The sequence below is a fragment of the Rattus norvegicus genome, chromosome X (assembly GCF_021556685.1).
Source record: "Rattus norvegicus strain SHRSP/BbbUtx chromosome X, alternate assembly SHRSP_T2T, whole genome shotgun sequence".
Lineage (NCBI taxonomy): Eukaryota > Metazoa > Chordata > Mammalia > Rodentia > Muridae > Rattus > Rattus norvegicus.
In genome coordinates, this window is record NC_141554.1 from 146,056,187 (window position 1) to 146,071,093 (window position 14,907).

The window sequence follows — 14,907 nt, forward strand, 5'->3', positions numbered from 1 at the left end:
CAGGAAAACATTAATAAACAAGTAGAAGCCTACAGAGAGGAATCGCAAAAATCCCTGAAAGAATTCCAGGAAAACACAATCAAACAGTTGAAGGAATTAAAAATGGAAATAGAAGCAATCAAGAAAGAACACAGGGAAACAACCCTGGATATAGAAAACCAAAAGAAGAGACAAGGAGCTGTAGATACAAGCTTCACCAACAGAATACAAGAGATGGAAGAGAGAATCTCAGGAGCAGAAGATTCCATAGAAATCATTGACTCAACTGTCAAAGATAATGTAAAGCGGAAAAAGCTACTGGTCCAAAACATACAGGAAATCCAGGACTCAATGAGAAGATCAAACCTAAGGATAATAGGTATAGAAGAGAGTGAAGACTCCCAGCTCAAAGGACCAGTAAATATCTTCAACAAAATCATAGAAGAAAACGTCCCTAACCTAAAAAAAGAGATACCCATAGACATACAAGAAGCCTACAGAACTCCAAATAGATTGGACCAGAAAAGAAACACCTCCTGTCACATAATTGTCAAAACACCAAACGCACAAAATAAAGAAAGAATATTAAAAGCAGTAAGGGAAAAAGGTCAAGTAACATATAAAGGCAGACCTATCAGAATCACACCAGACTTCTCGCCAGAAACTATGAAGGCCAGAAGATCCTGGACTGATGTCATACAGACCCTAAGAGAACACAAATGCCAGCCCAGGTTACTGTATCCAGCAAAACTCTCAATTAACATTGATGGAGAACCCAAGATATTCCATGACAAAACCAAATTTACACAATATCTTTCTACAAATCCAGCACTACAAAGGATAATAAATGGTAAAGCCCAACATAAGGAGGCAAGCTATACCCTAGAAGAAGCAAGAAACTAATCGTCTTGGCAACAAAACAAAGAGAATGAAAGCACACAAACATAACCTCACATCCAAATATGAATATAAAGGGAAACAATAATCACTATTCCTTAATATCTCTCAATATCAATGGCCTCAACTCCCCAATAAAAAGACATAGATTAACAAACTGGATACGCAACGAGGACCCTGCATTCTGCTGCCTACAGGAAACTCACCTCAGAGACAAAGACAGACACTACCTCAGAGTGAAAGGCTGGAAAACAACTTTCCAAGCAAATGGTCAGAAGAAGCAAGCTGGAGTAGCCATTCTAATATCAAATAAAATCAATTTCCAACTAAAAGTCATCAAAAAAGATAAGGAAGGACACTTCATATTCATCAAAGGAAAAATCCACCAAGATGAACTCTCAATCCTAAATATCTATGCCCCAAATACAAGGGCACCTACATACGTAAAAGAAACCTTACTAAAGCTCAAAACACACATTGCACCTCACACAATAATAGTGGGAGATTTCAACACCCCACTCTCATCAATGGACAGATCATGGAAACAGAAATTAAACAGTGATGTCAACAGACTAAGAGAAGTCATGAGCCAAATGGACTTAACGGATATTTATAGAACATTTTATCCTAAAGCAAAAGAATATACCTTCTTCTCAGCTCCTCATGGTACTTTCTCCAAAATTGACCATATAATTGGTCAAAAAACGGGCCTCAACAGGTACAGAAAGATAGAAATAATCCCATGCGTGCTATCGGACCACCACGGCCTAAAACTGGTCTTCAATAACAATAAGGGAAGTATGCCCACATATACGTGGAAATTGAACAATGCTCTACTCAATGATAACCTGGTCAAGGAAGAAATAAAGAAAGAAATTAAAAACTTCTTAGAATTTAATGAAAATGAAGATACAACATACTCAAACTTATGGGACACAATGAAAGCTGTGCTAAGAGGAAAACTCATAGCGCTGAGTGCCTGCAGAAAGAAACAGGAAAGAGCATATGTCAGCAGCTTGACAGCACACCTGAAAGCTCTAGAACAAAAAGAAGCAAATACACCCAGGAGGAGTAGAAGGCAGGAAATAATCAAACTCAGAGCTGAAATCAACCAAGTAGAAACAAAAAGGACCATAGAAAGAATCAACAGGACCAAAAGTTGGTTCTTTGAGAAAATCAACAAGATAGATAAACCCTTAGCCAGACTAACGAGAGGACACAGAGAGTGCGTCCAAATTAACAAAATCAGAAATGAAAAGGGAGACATAACTACAGATTCAGAGGAAATTCAAAAAATCATCAGATCTTACTATAAAAACCTATATTCAACAAAATTTGAAAATCTTCAGGAAATGGACTATTTCCTAGACAGATACCAGGTATCAAAGTTAAATCAGGAACAGATAAACCAGTTAAACAACCCCATAACTCATAAGGAAATAGAAGCAGTCATTAAAGATCTCCCAACCAAAAAGAGTCCGGGTCCAGACGGGTTTAGTGCAGAATTCTATCAAACCTTCATAGAAGACCTCATACCAATATTATCCAAACTATTCCACAAAATTGAAACAGATGGAGCCCTACGGAATTCCTTCTACGAAGCCACAATTACTCTTATACCTAAACCACACAAAGACACAACAAAGAAAGAGAACATCAGACCAATTTCCCTTATGAATATCGACGCAAAAATACTCAATAAAATTCTGGCAAACCGAATTCAAGAGCACATCAAAACAATCATCCACCATGATCAAGTAGGCTTCATCCCAGGCATGCAGGGATGGTTTAATATACGGAAAACCATCAACGTAATCCATTATATAAACAAACTGAAAGAACAGAACCACATGATCATTTCATTAGATGCTGAGAAAGCATTTGACAAAATTCAACACCCCTTCATGATAAAAGTCCTGGAAAGAATAGGAATTCAAGGCCCATACCTAAACATAGTAAAAGCCATATACAGCAAACCAGTTGCTAACATTAAACTAAATGGAGAGAAACTTGAAGAAATCCCACTAAAATCAGGGACTAGACAAGGCTGCCCACTCTCTCCCTACTTATTCAATATAGTTCTTGAAGTTCTAGCCAGAGCAATCAGACAACAAAAGGAGATCAAAGGGATACAGATCGGAAAAGAAGAGGTCAAAATATCACTATTTGCAGATGACATGATAGTATATTTAAGTGATCCCAAAAGTTCCACCAGAGAACTACTAAAGCTGATAAACAACTTCAGCAAAGTGGCTGGGTATAAAATTAACTCAAATAAATCAGTTGCCTTCCTCTATACAAAAGAGAAACAAGCCGAGAAAGAAATTAGGGAAACGACACCCTTCATAATAGACCCAAATAATATAAAGTACCTCGGTGTGACTTTACCAAGCAAGTAAAAGATCTGTACAATAAGAACTTCAAGACACTGAGGAAAGAAATTGAAGAAGACCTCAGAAGATGGAAAGATCTCCCATGCTCATGGATTGGCAGGATTAATATAGTAAAAATGGCCATTTTACCAAAAGCAATCTACAGATTCAATGCAATCCCCATCAAAATACCAATCCAATTCTTCAAAGAGTTAGACAGAACAATTTGCAAATTCATCTGGAATAACAAAAAACCCAGGATAGCTAAAGCTATCCTCAACAATAAAAGGACTTCAGGGTGAATCACTATCCCTGAACTCAAGCAGTATTACAGAGCAATAGTGATAAAAACTGCATGGTATTGGTACAGAGACAGACAGATAGACCAATGGAATAGAATTGAACCCAGAAATGAACCCACACACCTATGGTCACTTGATTTTTGACAAAGGAGCCAAAACCATCCAATGGAAAAAAGATAGCATTTTCAGCAAATGGTGCTGGTTCAACTGGAGGGCAACATGTAGAAGAATGCAGATCGATCCATGCTTATCACCCTGTACAAAGCTTAAGTCCAAGTGGATCAAGGACCTCCACATCAAACCAGACACACTCAAACTAATAGAAGAAAAACTAGGGAAGCATCTGGAACACATGGGCACTGGAAAAAATTTCCTGAACAAAACACCAATGGCTTATGCTCTAAGATCAAGAATCGACAAATGGGATCTCATAAAACTGCAAAGCTTCTGTAAGGCAAAGGACACTGTGGTTAGGACAAAACGGCAACCAACAGATTGGGAAAAGATCTTTACCAATCCTACAACAGATAGAGGCCTTATATCCAAAATATACAAAGAACTCAAGAAGTTAGACCGCAGGGAGTCAAATAACCCTATTAAAAAATGGGCTTCAGAGCTAAACAAAGAATTCACAGCTGAGGAATGCCGAATGGCTGAGAAACACCTAAAGAAATGTTCAACATCTTTAGTCATAAGGGAAATGCAAATCAAAACAACCCTGAGATTTCACCTCACACCAGTGCGATTGGCTAAGATCAAAAACTCAGGTGACAGCAGATGCTGGCGAGGATGTGGAGAAAGAGGAACACTCCTCCATTGTTGGTGGGATTGCAGACTGGTAAAACCATTCTGGAAATCAGTCTGGAGGTTCCTCAGAAAATTGGACATTGAACTGCCTGAGGATCCAGCTATACCTCTCTTGGGCATATACCCAAAAGATGCCTCAACATATAAAAGAGACACGTGCTCCACTATGTTCATCGCAGCCTTATTTATAATAGCCAGAAGCTGGAAAGAACCCAGATGCCCTTCAACAGAGGAATCGATACAGAAAATGTGGTACATCTACACAATGGAATATTACTCAGCTATCAAAAACAACGAGTTTATGAAATTCGTAGGAAAATGGTTGGAACTGGAAAATATCATCCTGAGTGAGCTAACCCAATCACAGAAAGACATACATGGTATGCACTCATTGATAAGTGGCTATTAGCCCAAATGCTTGAATTACCCTAGATCCCTAGAACAAACGAAACTCAAGACGGATGATCAAAATGTGAATGCTTCACTCCTTCTTTAAATGAGGAAAAAGAATACCCTTGGCAGGGAAGGGAGAGGCAAAGATTAAAACAGAGACTGAAGGAACACCCATTCAGAGCCTGCCCCACATGTGGCCCATATATATACAGCCACCCAATTAGACAAGATGGATGAAGCAAAGAAGTGCAGACCGACAGGAGCCGGATGTAGATCGCTCCTGAGAGACACAGCCAGAATACAGCAAATACAGAGGCGAATGCCAGCAGCAAACCACTGAACTGAGAATAGGTCCCCTATTGAAGGAATCAGAGAAAGAACTGGAAGAGCTTGAAGGGGCTCGAGACCCCAAAAGTACAACAATGCCAAGCAACCAGAGCTTCCAGGGACTAAGCCACTACCTAAAGACTATACATGGACTGACCCTGGACTCTGACCCCATAGGTAGCAAAGAATATCCTAGTAAGAGCACCAGTGGAAGGGGAAGCCCTGGGTCCTGCTAAGACTGAAACCCCAGTGAACTAGTCTATGGGGGGAGGGCGGCAATGGGGGGAGGGTTGGGAGGGGAACACCCATAAGGAAGGGGAGGGGGGAGGGGGATGTTTGCCCGGAAACCGGGAAAGGGAATAACACTCGAAATGTATATAAGAAATACTCAAGTTAATAAAAAAAATGAAAAAAAAAGAATAAAAAAAATAATGCAATGCAACAGAATACTACTCAGCAATAAAAATATTAGGCTATTTGACGAAAACATGAATCCAAATAAAAAGTAATTACCATACCACTCCATTTGAATAAAACTAAACAAGAAAATTTAATCTATGATAACAAAACTGATAAGTTGCTACATGGACTGGTGATATACATATTAGGGTAGGGAACCTATAGTCATCAGATCACGGTGGAGTTGATCATGTAATGACAAGGTCGGAGATGATCATAAACGTATATATCTTTATTGTAGTGATGGTTTCAAGAATGTACAAATTTGGCACATCTTAAGAAATGTGCAAACTATTATTTTTAAACTATTTTTTCAAAATTCTAGCTTTTAAGGCACTCTTTTTAAAACCAGTGAGGTAATAGTATGAGTTTTCATTCCAAAGATTAATGTGGAAGACTTTAATATGTTTAAGTTCTTTACATTTCTGAACTGAAATCCAATTCAATATGAGATTTTCTTCATTGTTATCTTGGTATATTTTGGGGAAATTAGTTTTTTTTCATCTATTTTCATAAAATCAACGAACGACTTTATCATCCTACTGTCTCACTGTCTTTGTTAATATCATCATACTCAAACTTACTATTACTCATAATTATTACTCTTCATTTTACTTTGGCAGACAGAATAAACCATCATTATATAATACAAATAAAGTCAATCAAAACAGCAGTGCATAGTGTTTATAGAGCATGCTTCTCCTTCCAGATTACCTATTCTCAAGATTCTGGTATACTTTCTCAGAGGGTCTTTCCATATATATTGTTTTTGTACTTCTTGTTTTGTATGTATTTAGATGGTTTATGAATCATTACACTATCATTAGCAACATATTCAAATAAAAAACTAATTTATTGGTTCTTGTCACCTTAAAGATTAAGAGTTGTATAGTGATCTCTGACTACTATCATTGTTCTAAATCAGTGTCCTTATTAATTTTATATTTGTCAACTTGACCCAAGCTACAGTCATCCAGGAAGAGGAACCTCAATTAAGAAAATGCCTCCATCAGGTTCCCTGTAGGCACGTCTGTAAGACATTTTCTTGATTAATGGTTGGTGATTGATGTGGTGGTTCTCGGGTCACTGGGAGCAGTGACACCCATGGGCAATTGGCTGAGGAGGCTATGAGGAGCAAGTCAGTAAGCAGTACTCTACCATGACTGCTGCTTCAGTTCTTGTCTCTATGTCCTTGCTTTGAATGTCCCTGAAATTCCTTCAAAGACTATAAGTTGTTAGGTGAAATAAGCCTTTTCCTCTTCATGCTGCATTTGACCATGATATTTTACCTCAACAATATAATCTTAAAACAAAGTTATCTTTCTGTCTTGTAGGTGTGCTTCCTTGTCTGTTACTTCCTCTTAGGTTTGTTTCTTGTTTCCTTTAATGTTTAACTGCCTTAAATTTCTGAACTAAAATCCAAGTCAATATGAGATTTTCTTCATTGTTTCCAAATCTCGTTTCCAGAATGCTTGGACTTCTATCAGTCTCATATCTATTTGTTCCAGATAATTAGATCACCTGGTTCCACTCATCTGGAGTAAACATCTCTGCCAGGATTGTAACAGGCCCACTTGGGACATTTGCTGTTTCTGAACCAACTATACTGGGTGAGACCAAGCTTAGTCTGCATCCTCACTCTGGTAAGTACACCAAAGAACATTCCTATTAGAGTATATTAAATAGGTTCCTAAAAGAACTGAATTTGGAAACAAAAAAATAGAAATGAGAACTGTACTCGGCACTTGCCTTTTGGGAAATATTACAGGTATACTGTCTCTTTTAGGCAATGTTAGATCAAATTAATTATCTTTACATTATATTTTTCCTGCACATCTTTTCCAAGAATTATTTCCAATTTAACGTATGTCTTATGAGTTATGTAACTTAGCAAGGGAATTTCAAAAAAGAACATGGGTAACATCTCTTGACCATTTCAGTTTACTTCTGCTTCTTAGAGAAAATACTCATTATGTTCTGCAGTTTGTTGGCCATCCTCAAATAAGAAACGTTTCCCCTGTGACTGTTAATTAGTAATAAGTTCAGTTCAGTGTAAAATTAATGCCTCAAATCTTGTACAGATTATTGTATACTTGAGTGGGCTGAGAGATCTCCTTGAGGAAAAGGGAAGGTGTTACCCTAGTGTAAGGTGGGTGGAACTTCTGTGATACCGACAGAGAAGAGGATTAGAGGTTAAAGAGAGTACAACACATTTTTACTTGACAAATAACATTTGGCACAACTGTTGTCCAGATGTGGACAGATTTTATGTCAAGTTTTTCAATCATGGTAAAATTGGATGAACTCTTAAAACCCCTTCTTAATGGATGTATCCCCATGTTCATGTCCTCATAGGCTACTAACTTAAAGTTTCCAATTTAATCTATGTTTTCAGTAATTTACTTATCTCATGGTCCCCTACTCCTTTTGGGCACAGTAAATAACATGGCTACTCCATCATTTTCTTCCAAAAACATAAAATGAGAAACTATACAGCATTTATCTTTTGTACATTCAAAGTCTAAATGTACATCCAAATCTCCATGTTTTGCAACTGATCTGCTGGGCTGTCACAGCCTCTCACTTTTATCATTTCCAAGAAGTTAAAAAAAATTTGTCCAGTACAAACCTTAAAGTACACATGTCAAGTTCAAGAAAATGTGTTCTTGAAGGACTCTCATTTCCATAAAATAGAGAAAAATAATTTATACTTGACTCCTGTAAGTGGTTTGAGAGATCATATATCAACCCCAAATCCTAAAGTTTTTAATCTTGAACCTTTCAAAAAGTGTATGGTAGTAGACTGTCTTTGGAAAGTCTACTTAGGAATTCTTAGCATCTTACAATAGAATGACAAGTTTTAATGAAGCTTATTTATCTCAGTCTATAAGATTTTTACAGATGATCAGATGTAGGAGAAATAGCTCATTAAATAATAAACAACATGAAATTCTAGCTTTATAGCATGAAATAACTGCTTAACCTATTTCAGAAATACCCAACATTTAAAACATGATTATATGATATTTTGGAATTGTTTGTTCTGGTACATGTTACTTTTCCATGATAAGTATCATAAAGTATATACAGAAACATGTGTGTGTATGTATGTATGTATGTATGTGTGTATGAATGTATGTATGTACATACATATATACACATGGCCAAAGACTACATTTCTGTTTTTTTACAGTGACAAGAAGGATAATTTGTTGTATGAAAAACAGCATCTTCTGTGATATGTCAACCTCAAAATTATCTTCAGAACCTTCTGAATTTTATACACATTATTATTTTTAAAAACTACAAATAAATCAAAATATCATGCTTATATTTAATCTTTATGCTGGCTATTTGAAAGACTGATCAGTTAAAACCAGAAGCTACCTACAAATACATTCTATTTTCCTAAAATAATTTTTGAAATTAAGCTTTTTATTGAAATAGCTAAAATTATATATGTTGTTATTTGACTATTTCACAATATGGATTTTATACCTTTAAAATCGTCATAATGTCCTTTACCTTTGCTTTTCTTCATTGTGAAGCCAGGCTGTCTAAACAACCTTGCAAGATTTTCTTAAAATTGAGGGGGGTATGTTAAACTCTCTGGTATACTTGCAAAAATATATTAAACATACTAACAATTTCTGCAATGTTATGAGCAAAATAAATGAGCATATACTTTTGATATGGTCTGCATCCCAGAGGGAAATTCAAACATAAAGCTTATGAACAAAATTGATATTGTGTAATCATGAGAGGAAAAGCCACAAATGCTAGGCTAGCAAATTTTTAAAAAAAATGCATCTATGCTGACATTTTTGAATCCTTGCACAAGGTTTAGATTGTCAGTATTTCCCTCTTCATTACTGAAGTATAAGAACTATTAGCTTCTTAGTCTCTGTCAGTCAGGTTATCTCATACATGCACAGCAGTCTAAGAGGAATTTCCTTGTCTACATTATATAGACAGGTAACTCTTGGTTTTATCCTTGATGTTATATCCAATCTTAAAGTAGAGAGCAAGTTGATAGCTATGCAAAAGAACCACTGGTAATAAAGACAGGATAAGGTATAAACAAAGAGTTATGCTTCAAAAATATCAGAAATTTTATTTCTGTGATGTTATCTGTTTAGTAAAGTCGCTGAGACATGGGACAGCATCATGTATTCTGATATCTTTATCTTTTCAGTTTAGCCTCCATTATAATTTTTGATGGCTATTTGGCCCTCTTTCTGGGTCAGTTTTCAGAAACGCATCTATCTGTACAGCGAGGCATCTGGTCGGTAGCTGTGTGTACCTTGGCACCTTCTAGTCTTGTTGCTGTTTACATTATGGTTCTCCACTGGCAATAGAAACTTGAGACTTGATTAACACAGTTTCTAGATTCTATTCTTGCTTGGAGCTGTTTCTCTTTTCAAATATAATAGTGATTATTGCCTATTTCTTGAATATGCTCTACATATTATGATTGTTTTCATTTTTTACAATTTCAAATACACATGTTATTCCTTTTGATCATATGTCCCCTCCATTCTACTTCTCATCCTCTATTGACTATTCTTCCCCATAGGTTCTACTCCCACTTTTAGGTTTTTCCTCTTAATTTTTGTTTCCCTTCTTTGTGTCCCTAATATTTACAAGGAAGACCCTGGAGCATCTAGTATGAAAGGAGTACACTAATGTAATGCCTTGAAGAGTAGTAGATTCTTTGCCATATTTTAACTTCCTTTGCTTATTTAATTTTTGTAAAATTTTAAAAGGTAAAAAAATTATTTCAGTCTTATAGAAAGTTCTTGAAGTTTGTCTCAAGTTTAATTCATGTCACTTTGAATAAATATGAGTGGAGGATTATTTCCATGGAAAACAAACGAGTGAAGATATTTCTGAACAAGATGCCTCTGCTTCTCTGTTCATTGATTGACAATGATTCCTCAAGGACTGGTGGGTCCTCCCAATCTTTCCCCATCCATGGTGGAAGTTACACAGCTGCTGTGATTTCACGAACTTTCTATAAAGCCTGCTAAAGGAAAATTCATCGGTGGTCTTAACTAGATTTGGATCCTGAATGGTACAACATTAACTTGCTAGGCAACGTGGATTCAATAGTGGCCCAATTGTTATAGGGGCAAGTTAAGTGCATTCTGCTTCAATTTGATATGGGTGAATCATCTATGGTTGAAAACTGACTTATTTTCAGCATTTAGGCCAGTTATGAGTCTCTGCATTAACTACTAACAGACAAATGAAGAAATGTCTCTGATAAAGGTTTAGAGTAGCACAAATCTATGAATAGGAATATCAATATGAAGAAGGTAGTTTAACAACATAATTATGTACTGAAATAGCACCTGTAGGTTTTTCCTAAGGACCCATGTTACACCCCAGTAATAGGGTTTTTTTCCCTTTGTTTTTTGTTTTTGTTCTTGATTTTTTTTTCCCCTCGGTTTACAGTACCAGACTTGGAATCTCTCTCCTGGATCAGGCCTCATTTCCAAAGAGAAAAAGTTCATTCTACTCCAACCCATAAGCTAGCATGTCACTATTGCACCAGTGGGCACAAGTTACTTGACAGACTATTGTTACAACATGCAGAATGTAATGTTGGCTAAGACCATTGATCTCTTTTCTTCCTTTGAAGTCTGAATAATACTTACCAGCATTATGAAAGCTAGACATTAGAAAAGGAATTAGTTTCCTGGTTAATTTTGTATGGATTTCTTGATGCCATTAACCAAAGTGACTGTTGTCATAAGCAACAATGATGTGTTATGATGGGCAAACATGAGAGGAAACAATTGCTTGTGTTGTTTTTGGTTCCTCAATTGTCTCCTTGACTTGTAGGGAGTTATTCATGCTTGGTAGTTAGATTTTCATTAAATAACCCATGACTTCTAGGAACTGTATTATCCACCAATGCCAGGTGGACATACCCATCTGATTATTATTTTTATGCCCTTTTCAGACAATATGTGACACTCTGATTTGCCCTTTACTCATTTTTAATGTATTTTATTATTTAAAGCAATTTTCTATTTTTTTCTTTTTTTTCCTTCTATGAAGCCACAATTACTCATTTTTCCCCATTTTTCTTTATTAACCTGAGTATTTCTTATTTACATTTCGAATGTTATTCCCTTTCCCGGTTTCCAGGCCAACAGCCCCTAACCCCTCCCCCTCCCCTTCTATATGGGTGTTCCCCTCCCCATCCTTCCCCCATTACCACCCTCCCCCCCCAACAATCACGTTCACTGGGGGTTCAGTCTTAGCAGGACCAAGGGCTTCCCCTTCCACTGGTGCTCTTACTAGGCTATTCATTGTTAAAGCATTTTTCAAATTTAAATATATTTTGATTATATTCTTCTGCTCCCATAAGTCCTTCTAGAACTATCTAGAACTGTTTTCCAAAAATTAAAAACAAAAACCAAATACAAAAATAAAACTACACCCACCCAAAACAAAACAAATACAGAATTATAACCAAATAAACATGCATACAGACAGACAGACAGACACACACACACACACACACACACACGAGAGAGAGAGAGAGAGAGAGAGAGAGAGAGAGAGAGAGAGAGAGAGAGAGAGAGAGAGAGAGAATACTATGGGGTCCTGAACATGAAGTGTGCTGCTCTGGAGTGGTTAATAAACACCCAGTGCCACTCTATTGGAGAACACTGATTTCCCCTCTCCCAGAAGGTATAAGTGACAATTCAGTTGTTAACCTTTACCCTAGTGGTTAGGTTTTCTTTCATTTTCTCTTTTTAAAAAAATGTAACAAAATAAAACATAAGATAGAACAAAAACTATCATGTCAAATTTGTACAAGACAAACCATGAGAAGGAAAATAGCCAAAGGAAAGGCACAAAGATGGTAACAGAGGAGTATTAGATCTAGGGGAGGGTGGAGAAGGAAATGTGGGAGGAATCACAGGGAGGGGTAACTGTGGTCAGGGTGTATTGTATGGGAGAATTTAAAAAATTCGAAAAAGAAGATTCGTAAACACATTAGTTTGCATACTCAGGAGTCCCTTAAAAACACTAAGCTGAAATCTATAGCGTATACATAGAGAACCTGGCGCATACCTGTGTAGGCCCTGTGCATACTGCTTAGGTCTCTCTGAATTCATAGAAGATTTGTTCATGTTGCTTAAGAGGCCCTTGTATTCTTGGCATGACTTTTCTTTAATATACTGACATGCTGTAAAATTTACAATGGAGACTCTGAAGTACCTAGTGTTGGAATAGCACCCTACTCTGATATCTACAAATAAAACAGATTCCTTGTGATATTTTACATTGTTTTGGTTGAGATGAGCTTTGTGGCACATGGGAGGCAGAAGCAGACTTTATCTCTGAGTGTTCCAAGCCCGCCTATTCTTCATACTGGGTTCCAGGCAAGTCAGGGATCGATAGCATGAGAGTTCTAAAAAATATATTAATTCCTTTGCCTTATTATTATTTTTTGTGTACTTAGGAAGTGGTAGCTGCTTCTATTCAAGTATGGTCTTAGGCAGGTTTCTTTCTTTTTTTTTTTTCTTCTTTTCTTTTTTTCGGAGCTGGGGACCGAACCCAGGGCCTTGCGCTTCCTAGGTAAGCGCTCTACCACTGAGCTAAGTCCCCAACCCCTCAGGCAGGTTTCTTGACGTTTGTGTTAAACCTATGAAGACACATGGACATTTAGACGGAAACTTAAGCATGTCTGTGTGTAATGCAAATGCCTTTGCTTCATGGCATATGCCACTGAATCTACTGGATGTAAGTTCAGTTACTATGGTAGAGTTTGATGTGATAAGGGCGAAAGGAATCAATTTCTTCATTTCTTCACATTTTTAAAAATTTTTACTTCATGTGTATGAATGTTTTGTCTGCATATATAAATGCTCTTATGCCTGATGCCCATAGTGGTCAGAAGAGGACATCATGACTCTGACACTGTAGTTATGGACAGTTGTGAGCCACCATGTGGGTGGATGTTGGGAACCATACTTGGATCCTTGGAGGAGCAGCAAGTACTCATTATCATTGAAATATCTCTCTAGCCTCCATTTCTACATCTTGAAAAATATTTAGATTGTAGTTTTCATGCAAACTTATACTGTAAAAAATATTCAATTATCCAATATTTGTAATATAATCCTCAGGCATAAATGAAGAGAAGCAAGTGACAGAGTATGTTTTTAAGGCAGTCAGTGCACTAAGACTCATTCTAGCCTCATGGTATATAGTGTACTATATCATCTGTCTACATATAGAATAAGGAATTTATTGTAAATAACACACTGTCATAACAAAAAGCCCCACATTCTAATGAATATGTATATGTAGATAGATTATGTATATATATATGTATATATATACATATGTTTGATAAGTAATATATCTATAGATTTATACATATTCCAACATGGGTACTTAGGTTTAATTTGATAATTTTATGTTTTTAAGTCATTGCCTTTATACAGTTTACATATTTCTGCAGAGCCACATATTTGATGCTTAATTCATATAAAATAAAATGATCTTCTTCCTCCGTGATGACATACTAATTTCAGGTAAGGTTTTAATAACATAGATCAATGATTTGGGTAATAAATTGACACCATTTTTCAGATACTATACAATAATAGAAAAACAGAAGTAGCAATAATAGCAATGAGATAAAATATTAAGCTATCATTGAGTATCATTTTTGTTTTTATACCTTTATAAATATAGCTATGAAATATAACTAATAGTTCTCATTTGTCATATTGCAGGCCATCCTCTAACCTCTTTAATTCAATCTTAAGGAACGTTCAAGAAACCTACTATCTTCATTCATATTTAGTATAAAAGGAGACCTAGAGAAACAAATGCTAAATTTGAATTTCCCTAGTGAACTTGGTGGTATTTGGAGCTAGCTTCCCAGCTCAGTGAAACCTACAGTTACTAAAGACTACATCAGCATGGAGAGCACTGAAAGTCCATGAGCTGAACTACTTGAAGAACTTATATAGATAAATGCATCTGGCTATCTATATCCACTTCCTGTGAGGAAAAAGATATCTAGTGACTTTGCAATACATTTAGACAATGAAAAAGAGAAGTAATAATGCTGGTTTGTTGTAAATAATAAGTAATAATTTGGTTTGGTAAAATGACAAAGGAAAGGAATATTCTCAGTGATAAACACTATATCATAAGTTCATATTTAACTTTTTGAGAAATGGAGGCTATTTTTCAAAGTAGCTACAACAGTTTACTTCCCCACGAGTAGTGTACAAAGATTTCATAGCCTTCACATCCTTCAAAATATATGATCTTCATTTTTTAAAATCTATTCATTTCAGTGAACATGTTCCTGGCTGTATCATTGGGATCGT